Source organism: Protopterus annectens, chromosome 11.part0, assembly GCF_019279795.1.
Source record: "Protopterus annectens isolate FY-2018-M chromosome 11.part0, PAN1.0, whole genome shotgun sequence".
Classification (NCBI taxonomy): domain Eukaryota; kingdom Metazoa; phylum Chordata; order Ceratodontiformes; family Protopteridae; genus Protopterus; species Protopterus annectens.
This window is the reverse complement of record NC_056745.1, coordinates 946,130,219-946,145,966: the sequence shown is the minus strand read 5'-3', so window position 1 is coordinate 946,145,966 and position 15,748 is coordinate 946,130,219. Positions and strand designations below refer to the sequence as shown.

The 15,748-nt window shown below is 38.0% G+C and overlaps 1 protein-coding gene across 1 annotated transcript in view; it reads left to right on the top strand.

The window, feature by feature from the left end:
* The first annotated feature begins 580 nt into the window (after positions 1-580).
* SEMA3C (semaphorin 3C) overlaps positions 581-15,748 on the top strand; it is a 709,622-nt gene continuing 694,454 nt past the window's right edge. Inside the window, exon 1 of the mRNA XM_044088330.1 lies at positions 581-1,048. The gene's annotated coding sequence lies outside the window, so the exon portion shown is untranslated. The remainder of the gene's footprint in view (positions 1,049-15,748) is intronic.

Genomic DNA, 15,748 nt, shown 5'->3' with positions numbered 1-15,748 from the left:
CGTGTGTGTGTGCGTGTGTGTGTGTGTGTGTGTGTGTGTGTGTGTGTGTGTGTCTCTGTGTAGAAGCACAGAGTGTGTGTGCATGTGTAAAGGGTGGAAATAGAAGTGTGCATACTGAGAATGTGATGGAGAATTTAACTTGAAAGAAACTTGGCACAACCACATGGATAAATGGAACACTATAAATCTACAGATTCTCTCAATATGGCACTATCTGAAATTCCAGTACATGTACTGCTGTTTTTCAGTTTCATCTCTACAGTCATAGTAAAATAAATAAGGATTTTGGTTTGGTATAACTTAATTAAAATCCATCCGAAAGCATCTTGAACTGCAGCAAGGAAAATTCAGCACTGAGCCAAAGTTCTCTCTCATTACATTGACAGTTGAAAGAAATCTGCAAATTCCTTTTTCTGTGCATGCATGTAATATTACTGAAGTTTAGAATCACAGTTAAAGTCCATTTGTCATCCAAATGTATGAATCTGGCAGGCTAGCACATCATTCCAGAAAGAATTATCTTCACTAAATTTGCCGTGAAGTTTAAAATGCATGTGAATCTGGTACCATCACTGATCTGTCTGTTTTTCCCTTTCCTTCTGCAGAGTCCTGCAGTGTGAATTTGTAAGCTGGGGTGTGGCCTGCTTTCATGTTATTTGTATTCTGTGCCACAGCCAGTTACTTGGCTAATGATGTAATGCAAAGCTAGCCAGCACCTTCCTTTAGTGGCAGAAGAGTTGGAAAGAGGAGGCAGTAGGACCTGAGTGCAGAATGTAATCGGAAACCTGTCCCTCTAGCAGCAAGCACGATCAGCCACTTACCATCTTCTATTGCTTCTGGAGCAGAAAAATAGCAAGACGCATCTGGTGCATTTTAGGGAGCACTCCAGACAGGAACTGGCTTCAATTCATTAGAAACTGGGAATAATTCTGGAAAGTACTGGATGTGGGATTGTCTACAATGAGTCATCCTGGGAAATAAAACATTTGCTCCAGTAAAATAACAAAACTCTAAACAACTGCTGAAAGCTTTATTTATTCCTGTGAAGGTATGTTTTTGTAATACAAGTCTCACTTAACTAAGACATATTAAGACTTTCTTCTAGGTCAATTTTTTTTCCTTCTAAGCCAGTTAAACAAACGATACTATCTTGAAAACAGGCAAATGTAACCATTTGAAATTACTGTAATGTCAGTAAAGTAAAGCAGTTCTACAACATACTTTTATAGTATACGTAATAAGTAGACACCTGTTCAAAATGAGCAGAGTAAAATTAGTTTTAGTGGGAAAGAAAAAAAAAACATTTTAAATAAACTTGTGTTTTTCATACAACATGATTTTTAAAAAGTCTAGATGACATACTGATGGTGAAAATTTGTCATAAAAGTATAGTTATTGTAAATAGACATGTTAGTGTTAATACGACAAATATTGCCTCCTCTTTTACATAACTTTTAACCATCTCTTTAAGCGTACATGTATGAAACACATTATATTTGTGACTTAGACATTATAAAACATCTGAGAAAGGCAACTTTCAGTATGTTAGTCACTAATTGTAGCAGTTAATCTATGTGTCTTTTAAAGAAGGTATTTGTAAGAAAGAGAAAACACTCTATGCAAAGCATTAACAGTTTTATGTGGATGCATCGGTTTGTGGTGCATACTGATGTCACTGACTGAGCTGTCTTCAGCAATTAGTCTACAAGGCAGATTTGATGGAATATAGAGTACAGGTGTAACACAGATATATGACTCATCAAGCTCTTGCAGAAATGTTGTTTACAATGAAAGTTCTAATTCTCTCTGGGTGGCCCCATGTCATCTGATATAGAAAAGAATTTTATGTATTTGTTTCTAATATTTTCCATTACTTGTATGGGTTAATGCATTTCTTTCTCTCTCTCTCTCTCTCTCTCTCTCTCTCTCTTGCACTCTCTCTGGTCTCTGCAAAAAAGTTCGTAATAGACATTTAGCTGACAAAGTTATATAATCAGACCTGAAGAAAATTCCATCAGGCTTTCCAAATGATCACTTACGCCATGATTTTAAAAAGGGACCTGTTAACCTTTGCAGTATTTAAGTTACCTTTACTTTCATAATGAGAACAGAAGATTTAGAACTTCAATATTTATTAGTTGTTAAAATAAGTGTTTGCCTTTACTGATCACAATGCTATTTGCTGTAGATTTTCATAGCAAGTTACAAATGAAACTTTCAGCTAATTACTGCATTAAGGAAATACAAAGCTGGTCAGATATTATGCACTATCAAATTGCAAATGTTATCCTGCAGAGTTATGTCATACAAGTTCCATAAAGGATTTCCACAAGACATGTGCACATCATATGCAGAACATTTGAGATATGTGTTACAATTCAGAGACTTGCTTTCCTTTGGATGCCTAATCCCTTCAAGCAGTTGCATCTCATAGCATGTTAGGCCTTCTTTTTATTGCTAAATTAACCTGTAACCTGCAGTTTCTTGTAGATTGTTAAATCTAGGGAGATCTACGAGACTGACATACATATTTCACTCTGTGAATAAGTGTACTTCATGTGCTTTAACTTGTGAAGCATGTATTAGCAAGGGATAGCATGAGGGAGTGTCTCACAGTTTTTAAACACATGGTGGGTCAGATTAATTGAGAGACCCAGTTCCAATCAATGCATTTATTGAATTAATGTCTAAAAATGTGGGAGAGAAATGGGAGACTGGGAAGTGAAGCTAAAGCAGCCTACTTATACCACATGAAAAAGACCACCAAAGCAAATAATATCCTACTTATAATATATGATAAATCATTGAGATTGCTATAAGGAAATCATTAGCTACTGAAACATTAAAATGAAATTAAAAAAAGGTAATGACATCTAGTAACAACTGAAGTGTGAATTTCATGGTACTCTCACACTATGCAGTCTTCTGAGCAGCAGTTTGTATAAGGTAGGTGGCTCTGTGATACTTAGTGATTTTATATGATTTGAAAAATATGAATATAACAGATCTGACTATGGAAAGGAGTGATCTACTCCCTCTTCTTTGACATGAAAGACTTTTTAAACCTTTGATCCACTTGGTAGAAATCCTGAAACATTTCTTAATGTGGAAGTGAAGCTAGTAATCTATCAGTGATTTAATGAAATGATGCCTAATGCATGTGGTGCCTCTCTTGGCTTAGAGATTTTATTTAGTTGCTTTGTTATTTTACATAAAATAGGTTTTATATACCTGTTTGTGTGAATACTTTGTCATGGGGACAATCCATTCAACCTGTTGTAACTTTTGTTTTTGATTAAACTGAGCTGCCTACATAATATGTTTTTTTCTGAATGAACATTGTCTGGGCTGCTTGTTTTGCCATTTTCTAAGGGATCTGGAATCAGCTAACATATGCAAAATATAACAATAGGTAGAGCACATATGTCTAAAATGTGAGGATGCTAATATGCACTGTACAAACGACAGGAAGTTCTTCAATGTTTCTATGCTTAAATGTAGTTGTACTAGCAGACAGTAAAAGATCATCATAACGTCTGCATCCAGGTATATATGCAATCATAAACTCTGTCCCTTACACATTTACTGAGAAACTCTTAACATTATTAATTGTGTTAATCTCTCTTGTACTCAAAGGAAGTAAATTCTATAATCTAGCAGTTTTGTTGTTAAACTATATATATATTTTTACTCCATTATTGAAATCCCATCAGTTACTATTTTGAATAGAAAATAGGTTGCTTACTAAGGCAATATCCACTGAGCTGGCTAGTTTGTCATGTTTTAAGCATTTGAAAACCATAATCAAGTCTTTCAGAAACATCCTGCATATAACTGGCTGCAATTTAATTTTGTTTAATCTGTCAACATATGCTATATCATACCAAGAAACAATTACTTTAGTACAACATTTCTGGACCCATTTCACCTTTTTTATTTGTCAAGGCCCTCTGATACAATTATGTCACATATTCTAAAATAGGTCTCACCACTGTTTTAAAAAGGGTTAAGAAAAACTCAGGATATCAGAAGAAGCTGTTCTGAAATATCATTAATAGCCAAATAATTCTTTCTTTTTACAGTACTGGCATTGTATTCAGATTTCAAGGATCTAATCACAGTAAAACCAACATCAGTTACATAGTCAGATGAAGGCAAAATATCATTATTATTAACATAAAGATATTTATTGTTATTTATTCCCTAAGTGCAGTATTTTATACTTTTTGGTGTTAAACCTTATCCCATTATGCAGAGCTCATTCCTGTGAGGAGTCAAGATAATTGTGCAATTTCATCTCATCTTGAACATCAGTAACTACTGACCCATACAATATATATAATAATTGTCTGTACATATGGTTTATCTCTGCTTAGCCTAATCCTCTTAGAATACAGTTAATATGATTGTGATATCCTGAGCTGTAGTACAAATACATTACAGTAATGCATTATCTCAGAAGTATTTTTCATAGCCTGAGATGAGACAAAGAGAGCATTTTCCTGCAGAACTATGACTTGTTTTCATCAGTAGTTAACTGATTTCCAGGGTCAGTCAGTGACCTAGAATTATGTAAATTATGTGGGTATAGGATAAAAAGCCTCCAGCTGGGCAGTATAAGCACTATTTATATGTTGTCATTGTCAGAAGTGTGTATGGCAATTTAGGTTCAGAAAGTCATCATTTATCGAAATTCTGTTTTAATGAATTACACTAAACCCCTAAAAGACACATAGGACATGCAGATATATCAGACAAGAGACATACTCATCTATATAATGGCTTTGAATTTTTTTCTTTAATTATAGCCTTACACCCATATGTCTTGTGCATCAAGGACAATGTATTTAAAAATATATATCCATTCACCCAAAGAAAATTTGAGTGAAAGAATTCCAAGCTCTTTAAGAATTAAATATATTTTAAGTTTTAATCACAAGGTACTTTCTTACCTGAATTTTACTTCATAAAATTTAAGACTGTTTCATCTTGCACATTTTTATTTTTATTTTTTGCCTCCTTTGTATGCATTCTTACTGGCTATCACTTGCTATAGTTCTGCTCACACCCTCTTTTTACCTTAGTATTCTCAGTACTACACCTCAGACTGAGACCACTGCACTGGTTGATTGGAAGGGGAGATGGATTGGATCAGAGCAGCTATTAGCATCACATCCTTCATTCAAGGGGAGTTTTTGGAATGTCTTAACTGGGCAGGGCAACTGATATCACATTCATCACTATACATACAGAGACAGTAAGTTCCACCCCCCATTCTATACCAAATGTTTAATTTCATAGGTTCATAGGTAGGTACTAGGCTATTGGCCCTAGGGCCTATATAAGCCAGCCAAAAATGTACCCTGGCTTTCGCCACCCAAGAAAATTATTTTCCTGTGCCCCTGTCGAGCAGAGCCACAGATGTGATCCCTGGGGTGACTTTCCTATTTCCCATCCAATCATCAAGATTTTTCTTGAACAGTGCTAATGAGGATTTCTGTTTGACATAGATAGGTAGTCTGTTCCAGAGTATGGGAAGTCTATGGGACAGGAATCTATCCCTTCAGCAAGTTCTGTTTATTGTGGTGACAAGCTTTAGGTCCCTAGAGCGTGTAGCTCAGAGGGATTGGGATTTCATTAAGTGGAGCATGTCCAACAGCTCTGGGTTTGACATAGCTTTGTATGTTAGGCAGAGATCACCTCTGAGAAGGCGATATGCAACGGAGTAAAGCTGGAGTTTTTTGAGACGGTCTGCATAGGGCATCTATTTGAAGTCAGTAATCCTCTTTGTGAGGTATTTCTGTGGCCTTTCCAGTTGTTGTAGATGTCTTGTGAGGTACATACCAAAAGGGGCGTTGTACTCTATAATGGGTCTAATGAGTGATGAGTAGAGGGGAACAATGACCTCTTTTTTTCTGGATGAGAAACCTTTTGTGATGAGGTGAACCATGTAGAAGGACTTCTTGACCACTGTGGTGATGTGATTATCAAAGTAGAGACTACTGTCCACCTGTGTCCCAAGGTCTCTTATCATATTTTTGGCATTAAGTAGACTACCAGCTATGTGGTAGTTCATGGGTACAGAGTTTTTACCAAAGAGGATGACAATACACTTTTTGGCATTGAGCTTCAGGCCATGACTTTGACACCAGGCATCTGTCTCAGTGAGGCCCTTTTGTAGTATGTCCACATTGTTAGGAGTTTCAATTATGGCTCCTAGTTTGTAGTCATTTGCAAACTTTGTTAGCCAAAGACCTTCTGTGTTAGCCTGTATTTCAGAGAAGTAGATACCAAACAGGAAAGGACCCAGGACTGAACCCTGTGGTAATCCACTTGTCAATGGTCTGAAGTCGGATTTGGAGTCTGCTACTTTCACAGTGTGGGTTCTGTCCATGAGCCAGTTGGCAACCCATCTTGTGACATAGGGATTTATACCTAGTTTAGTGAGCTTATCTATAATTCCAGAGTGGGGGATGGTGTCAAAAGCCTTGGCGAGATCTAGATAAGCTGTGTGAACCACCTTACCCTCATCTATGGCTTTGATGACTGCTTCAAAGAAGTCACTCAGGTTTAGGAGACATGATCTGCCTTTTACAAATCCGAACTGGGTAGGGTCCAGAGTTTGGAGATTACCAATGTTTTTGTTTATGAGTTCCATGATGATACGTTCCATGGCCTTGCAGACCAGGCTCATCAGGCTAATGGGGCGGTAGTTCCCGGTGTCCATCGTGGCTCCCCTTTGTGGAGTGGGATAACCATCATGGTGCGCCATTCAGTGGGCACAGAGCCTGAGGTGAGGCTATGATTGAACATGGTACTTAGGTAGGGTGCCAGTTCATTCTGTAGTTTGTGTAGAATGCAGCCTGGGATATTATCAGGTCCCATGGATGCTGTGTTCTTGGCTTTGGAGAGTATGTTTTTTACCTGTGCAGTCATGATTGCAGGAACTTTGCATTCTTCTGGTATAGAGATGGGCCCTCTAGGGGGTGAGAGGGGGGTAAAGTTAGCACTGAACCTATCTGTCAGGATGTTGGCAATATCAGTTGGTTCTGTATATTTTGTGCCATTGTGCTGTAACTCAGAGCAGATCTGAGTGTTGCCATTGAGATTCTTGACATAGCTATAGAATGCTTTGTGGCTGTCTTTAGAGTCAGTGGCAATTTTGTTTTTGTAACTAGCTTTGGAGGATTTTATGAGGGATCTCAGCTTCTTACTGAGGTTGACCAGGGAGTTCCTCCAGTCATGGGATTTTATTCTTTTTTGCAACAGTTTCTTTCTGCTGTTGTAGAGTTTGTTTATGGCAGAGGACCACCAGATTGGCTTCCTTTTTTGGAGGATAGCATCTAGGTTCTATTAGGGATAGCATGATCCATGCACTCGTGTAAGTGCTTATAAAGGGCATTTATGTAGGATTCAGCAGTCGTACCTGTATTGCCCATCTGCATGGGTGTCATGAAGTTTGACACTTCTGTCTTAAGAAGTGTGAAGTTGGCTTTGGAGAAGTTTTTTACGGTGGTTTCCCTAATTTGGGGTGGGGGCGGGATGTGGATATCTAGGGTGATTTGCTTGTGGTTGGATCTGACCAACGAGGAATTGACCTCTGGTGTGGAACACCGGTTGCCCATGTTGGTAATGACCAGGTCTAGGATACTGCTGCTTCTGGTGGGGGTGTGAGTAAGTTGATCCAAGGCATTGGAATTTATGAATTTCAGAAAATGTTGAGCAAAAGAGTTGGTACATGAGTAGTTTTCCCAGTTAATGGTGGGGTAGTTGAAATCACTCATTATTATGGTGTTGGGTTGTACCCAAATACTTTCCAGTGTATCAAGAAATGAGGAGTGCGAATCCTGGGGCATGGTGGGGGGGTTGTAGCAAGCTACAATTTGGATTGCGGTCTTGCCCAGATTTAGTTGCACTTGCATAATCTCGGATGCATTATGCTGTGCAACTAGCCTGGAGGTGTGGATATCCTTAATGAATATGGACACGCCTCCACCTTTAGTGCTTCATTCCGGGTTAGGTGGCTGAAAGGTGTGGTATGAATTATAGCCTGGTAATGCAGGGGTGCTCTCTGGAGCTTTGAACCAGGTCTCTGTCACTGCACAGATGTCGATGTTCTCCATTTTAAGGAGTGCCTCGAGTGAGTGCATTTTCAGGTTTAGACTTCTAGCACTGAGTAGCATTACCCTCAGATTTTGCTTGCTTGTACCTGTTACAGTGGTGAATTTGTCATTTGAACCTTGCCTAAAAAAGGCACTATAGGGGTGGCAAGATCCTTAGCCAATATCCAGAATCCCAAGGGTGACAGGTGCAGGCCATCTCTGGCAAAGCATTGTGGTTTGTCGATCATGTCATCCCAGGCAGACAAATACTGGATCCCCTTAGAATGACACCAGAAGTTTAGCCAATTGTTGAAGTTAATCATTTTGTCCTTGTACTGTGGTATCATTCTGGGTGATGGCAGGTTGCTACTCAGGGCTAGGGTCATACCTGCCTGGGCTACAAGATTGGAGAGCTCCTCCATGTCTCCTTTCATGTAGTCCAGGGAGGTACATCTCAGGTCATTCACACCAACATGGACAATGACAGTGTCATATTTGTACTTGTTGTGGAGTGACCTGAGTGCGTGTGTCATGTGGCAGATCCTAGTGCCTGACAGACAGCTGACAGTAACTTTCTCCTTGTTTAGCTTGGTGAGTGGAATATCAGTATGCCTGACTATAGAGTCACTTATGACTAGAGTGTTGGGTACGTTGTTATGCCTTATGGGCTGTGGTTGAGTGGCACACTGAGTTTGTGGGCTATGTGTCATTTAGGTTGTGTTGGGGGGAGGAGGTTGCTTGTGTTTCTGCTTTGGAGGTCCCTGATGCTTGGGCAGGTTTTTATTGAGGGCCTCCATGAATGTAGGTGTGTGTTTTATGTTTCTATGTGTGTGTTTTGGTGGTGTAGGTTATGAGGGACTATATGACGAGTGTGGTGTGGTGCAAATGTTTACCTTCTCCTCTTGACTGTCTAGTCCAGTCTTGGGTGAAGAGAGCTTTGCTTCCAGTTTGGCTATATAAGTGCATCTCTCACAGGTTGTAGAGTTGGGTGGTAGGAGGAGAGGGTTGTCTATGTACATGAGGCAATTGCTGCATTGCCCCAAGATGCCCAGATTCATCAGGTAGACAGGAGAAATCACCGGGAGCTGACCCTTAGACATGCCTGGATAGGTGCTTATTTATTAATTTTATGGAAGATTGATACCCCCCATTTGGGTATAATGATGGCATAATCTATTTTATAGAACATTGGCAGGAGCACTGTGGAACAGCATTAACTTAGACACCTAACATGCTGTTTACGTGTATGGGGGGATCTTAGCATGTGTAAGACAAAAAACATACCATACATTTAAACATAATGATTTAGAATACTAAAAAAGTAATCATGTAAAGGAACCTATAGCTAAAAAACATAGTTGTTCATACTGTTAGGATGCCAAGTACAATGAAACCAAGTTAACACTCTGCAGTCTTAGCAGCAAAGCAATGCAAGTAGTTCAGTAAGTGAATACTAAAGATGGGTGTCCAGTGATGCATATGTATTCCAATCAAAAAATATTTTAAAATGTTTTTAGTTGATCTATGTCAGGTTAGCTATTGCACTGTTATATCACCATGGAAACTCATGCTGTCTTATCCTTTGTCATTGTATGTGGGCAATACAGTCTGTGAATGAAATATTTGCTATTGCATTCATTAAGATTCAGCTCAAAATGCTAAATATAACAATTAATGTTTTTGAGTTCTTATTAGTTCTACTTCCATACATACACAATCATTAGCAGGCTTTTCTGCTACAAGAGGTTGTGTTTATAAAGCAACACACAACCTGTCCAAGTATAGTCCAGAGATATTCATTACTACCCTATCACCTATTAACTGGAACATCCTAAAAATCCTCTCCTTACAGGATGCTATAAATTAATAAATGTCCTAAATAGCCTTGCACCTCCAAGAAGAAAGAGACAAAAATAAAATAGTGCAATTTGGCTATAGAGAACAAGTGGAATTCTAATACACATTGAAAAGCATAGAAAGAACGGCAAAAATATAAAACACCACGATATCTCAAAAACTTCAGAATGCAACCATACTAAAAAGCAAATAAATGAAGACAAAAACTGAATTATAACAAAATTTAGAAAAATAGTAAGCACAACCCTAAAAAAGTCTGGTCAACCATTTAAAGAAATCCTGCATTTAAGCCAGAAATTCAACCCTAATCCCTTTCTCAACAAGTCATCACTCAAAAATGTAACAGAATTCAACTCTTATTTCATAGATTGTACTGTGCCCCTAACCAAAGATTCTCAAATATCTAGTTACTACCCTGCCCAACAGACACATATCACCACTTCCATTTTCACCTTCAAACCTGCACCCACATCCTATATAAAGCTACTCTTAAACAAATTCAAACCATGTTGTACTTCAGCTGATGACCTTCCAAATGAGTATCTTAACATAGCATCCAATAGCATTGCCTATCCTGTCTCAATTCTTATAAATAGATCAGTCCTGGAATTCCGCATTCCCTTTCTCTGGAAAAAAAAACACATTATATCTACACACAAAGGAGGAAAATCAACTGACATCACTAACTTTAGACCTATATCAATCTTATCCCACTTTTCAAATATTTGAAAAATGTATTCAAAACAATGGCTTAACTATCTTCTGCAAGAAGAATGCCTATCCACACACAACACAACTGCCATCCTTTCCACAATACAAACATTGCATTTCTAACCTTTATGGATAATGTCAATAAAGCTAGAAATAATGGCAAACTAGTCTGCTCCTTATTTCTAGACTTGTCTAAAGCATTTGGCATAGTTTGTCATGGCAAACATCTATATCAAATGTCCTCACTAGGTCTATCTCAGTCTACCCTTCTTTGGTTCAAAGGCTACTTGTTCAGTAGGTATCAATCAGTAAACTGGCACTCTACCCTCTCTCCATACCTCCCAGTCACCACTGGTAAACAACAAACTCTATCTCTGGTCCCCTCCTCTTCAATATTTTCACAACACTCTCCATACTTCCATACAACAGGCATCCCTAATGCAATACACAGATGATTCCACACACATATGCACATCAGACAACCTATCAAATCTCAAAGCTATTTATCAGCTACTGAAACATGGCTTTGTAACTTATAACTCATGCTCAACACTCCCCTCTCAAAAAAAAAAATAAAATAAAAAAAAAAAAATACTACTTTTTCTCTCAAAGCCCTCACTCATGAAAAAAACAAAATCTGAAGTCCTGTCTCTGAAGAATGCAGCTGTTGAAGTCACTTCTCATAGGAAATTATTAGAGATGATAGTGGATGATATTCTTATATTTGACCTGCAAATACAAAATTGCCTAAAAATCTCACCAAAAACTAAGAATGCTTTCTAGAAGCAAAAGCTTTTCCACCAACACAACTTAAACTATACATGCCACTACTTATCTACCCCCCTCCCACTACTTTATTTATTTTCAGTTTGATGACCGGGGAGGTCCACGGGGCTCAAGGAGCCCATTTTCAGTGGAGGCCCGGGGAGAAAAGCTCCACAAAACATAGCAGACATAGTAACAATTCAACAATTAGTAAAAATTATGTAGTAAAACATAAGCACAGTAGAATATCAACATAGTATGGTATACAGTGCATATTTACATGTAAACATCCTAACTAACCACCAAACATCAAAAAAAGCAAAAATCAAACAATACTATAAGGAAGCTGCAACATCTGCAATAAACACCCCTTTCAGAACTCACCACTGAATAGCATTAAAAAGTCTAAATCAGTTAGAACTACCTCATCAACTAACATATACACAGCTTAGCACCTATAAACTTATCCAGCGTCAATCTGCTTGTCCGGCATAAAATACTATTCTACACAATTATAATCCCATTCAGTCAATATAATCTAATAACCAAAACCTTCACACTGTCCACAAACCTAGCAAATTTGCTGGGCATGGTCTGTAGTCATACCATGTTGCTAAGGCCTGGAACTTCTTACCTATATCCATTAGGTCAATATCCTATCTCCAGTGCTTTGAAACCACTCCAAAAGACTTCCTAGCCATAATCTGGATCTGTTGTTGCTCAACCCCAGGATAAACTACATCCCTAAATACGAACAAGTGTTATTCATACTTATTCATGCATTATACCTCCTTAGTATTATTTATACTTATTCATGCATTATACCTCCTTAGTATTATTTATACTTATTCATGCATTATACCTCCTTAGGTTTACTATCATAAATTCGAAAATCAGAACAAAACGTGTCTGAATTTTTGAATTTATACATCGGAAATGAACATTTCCGTATTTCCCTAATGTCGAATAGTTGTATTGTCGAAAATGTCGCTCGCGACATTTCCGACAATACACAGCACTCCCACCCGTCCCGTAACTCCCGACCTAACTAGCCTAAACACACAGTTATGCAGGGGGGCAAGTCCCCCACACCCCCCCAACTTAATATTCCAACTCCGAGATCGCACTACAGTGAGGAAAGGGATGTAGTTCCCTAACCGCACTGTACCGCGATCCCCTCACATGAGCGAACATTATAATTGTGAATGCACAGTCCATTCGCAATGGTAACGTTCGCTCACATCACCTGCTGAACTATGAAGTATTCGAACATCTGTTGTTCGAATACTTCATAGCCGTGCAATTGCACGTCGGCATTGTGATAGTAAATCACCTCCTTAGGCCCCTTCATTACTCACTTCTTAACTTCAATCAATTCCTCACCGCTGACTCTAAATATGTCACAACCTCTTTTTTCCCCTCACACATTGCTATTTCTGTTTATATTATACTAACTAACCTTTAGATTCTATAATTTGGCTACAACTGACTCTGAATATTAAATTATTGTCTTATAAGTTTTATCTATTTTAACCAATATTTTCACATTATGTTTAATTTGTTATAATTAAACTGTAAATGATTTTGTATTATTTTAGAATCTAGTAATATTTTTGTTCTTAAAATGTTTTTGTAATACTTTGGAATTTTTGTCTCTGAAGCTGTACTGAAAATGGGCATCTACCCAGTCGGACTTTCCAAGTAATGAAATGATACTAAATATGATAGCTGTTGAATTTTTTGTTAGAGATCACTGTAATACCAGGGTTGTGGAATATGTCCCTTTCTCGGTATGGTGTGATCTCTTGGCTGAATATATAATTAGAAGGTGGTGGTGCTTAAAACATGTTTTTTGTTATTTGCATGGTCTGAAGTCATGTCTCAAAGCATGTGCACCATACCTCTCAACCTCTTAGCTTAAGAAATCTGAACAAAGCCTAAAATAATGGGGGGACAAAGGCCCAAAAATAGGGGCAGATTTTAAATACAGCTCTTAGAATTATGCTAGAATAACAGGACTTGTGTTGGCATGCATTTTCTGATGGATATGAAGTCTGAAATGCAAATATATGTCATTATTTGGTCATTTTTTAGCAACTTCAATCCTCTGTGATTTGCCAGAAAAGCACAGATTTTATGAGGAATAAACCAAATATTTGAGGCAAAAATCTGGACATTCTGCAAAAATCTGTACAGTTGAGAGGTATGATGTGCACTGTGGTATCAGTATTTTATTTTTTATCATTTTGTGTCAGCATTTTGAATGTCGACAAATTTTCAGTTTGTTCTGTTTTAGTACACATATCCACCGAAGATTGTGCAATCTGGGAGTCAGTATATTTAATTAGTAGAAGATGTGGAGGGCGCAGGTGGCTGAGCAAGCATAATTCAGTGTCAGCATTTATGATGTCAAGCTTTTGCAACCGACTTTGTTGTGTGTTGATCTAGTGAGGTAGATCGAAATATATATAAATATAAATATATATATATATATATATATATATATATATATATATATATATATATATATGATACAGATAGAAATAGATATGTATATGAATGCACGCATGCACACACACACACACACACACACACACACACACACACACACACACACACACACACACACACACACACACACACACACACACAGGCACTCACACATACAAACACACATAGCTTTAGCTTTTCTGGAATATAGAAATAATCTTTGCAAGGTATGTATTGGGAGCTCAGCATCGTATGGTCACACAATGAAGATCTTTTTTATTCTGGATGAAGGCATGATTTCCATGTGAGACAGGCTGACAGCAAATCAGTCTGACACTATGATAAAAGATCAAGACACCTGCCTTCTTTGAGGAGAGGGATGGAGTAACACTGCAGTAAAGTTATGGAAACAAAAGTAGCCAGAAGGAGTAATTATGAAGATATGAGCAGATGAGGATCTCCATTGTTTACACTAAGGAAGGAAACTTGGTGAGGAGAAACTAGAGACATCTGTTCAATGAATATGCCCTGGAGATTGTAAGAGGGCATTACCCATCTAAGAGGTATAGCAAGTGTCCAAAGATGTCCAAGCAGGTGGCTATAGATGAATTTACTACAGCAGCAAGGGATCATTTGAGAAAGTTCATCTGAATCCAGAACATCTTGATAAACTGCATAAAGGGAACATTCCTAATATAATTTATAAGTCCTCAGTATACATGCCATGCAAATACTGTCTACGGATTATTCACAGGCTGGTATAGACTGTCCACAGACTACCCACAAGCAGTCCCCAGGTAGTCCACAGGTATTCCTGGATGTTCAAAGTTGGGTAAGTTATTGAGAAAGCCAGAAGATACTGAGGCAGCTGCAAGAACTGCAAATTGGTGAACTGTTTTTGAAATATGCTTCACTGTCATTGTATATTGTACTAATAAAGTGATATAATGTGATGTATTCAATTCTGAATGAAATGTATAAGAGAAAAACTGTGTGTATCTATATATACGTATACATATGCATATATGCGGGTGTGTATATATTTGTATGGACCTGCCGTGTATGTATATACATAGATACACAGCTTTAAGAAATTTGTACCTTTCGTCTATGTGTCTGTTTATAAATGTGTATAACATGATCTGACATCTTGTGCAGTGACACAGTTTGAAACATGTGCTGATGAAATATCACTGGTGTCTGTCTTATTCTTGAAGCCATCCTGATGTACTAAATGTTTCTGAACAATATGCAGTATGTCTGTGTTCTGTATATGTTACTTGTTGTGATACAACACCTCAGAGTACAGTAATTGTGCAATGGTGCAACATTCTGGTTATGTTGTCACTTTTTACTAGAGTTATTGCAGTTTCTGTAGTGCAGGCATCTCAAGGTTTGAATATTACTGTCTCTTGTCAATCCATTTTGAGGTGTTCTTATACTATATCTGTTTTTGTGTGATTTCACTGGTAAAATATGAAGCTGTAGCACTGTGCATGCATCCTCTGTTGTGTATCATGCAGCAGATGGAAACAGACATTACTTTCTGCCCTCAATACTTGCACCCCATCAAGTTACTGCTGCTTCCCATTTGAGCCTCATTATTGGAGAAAGGACAGTTCAAAGCACAGCTGTCATACAGACAACCATGAGGGGATTTCTGACATGGTCCTCACCCTATACCCTTGTGAATGATGTGAGCAGCTGCAATGCCACAAGAGTGTCCTATGTCCTTTGCTCCCAGACACATGCCCATGAGGTCCACCATAGGATTACAAAGCCTTCATACTTCCTATTCATTGCTGCTTTTAAGGTAAAAGCAC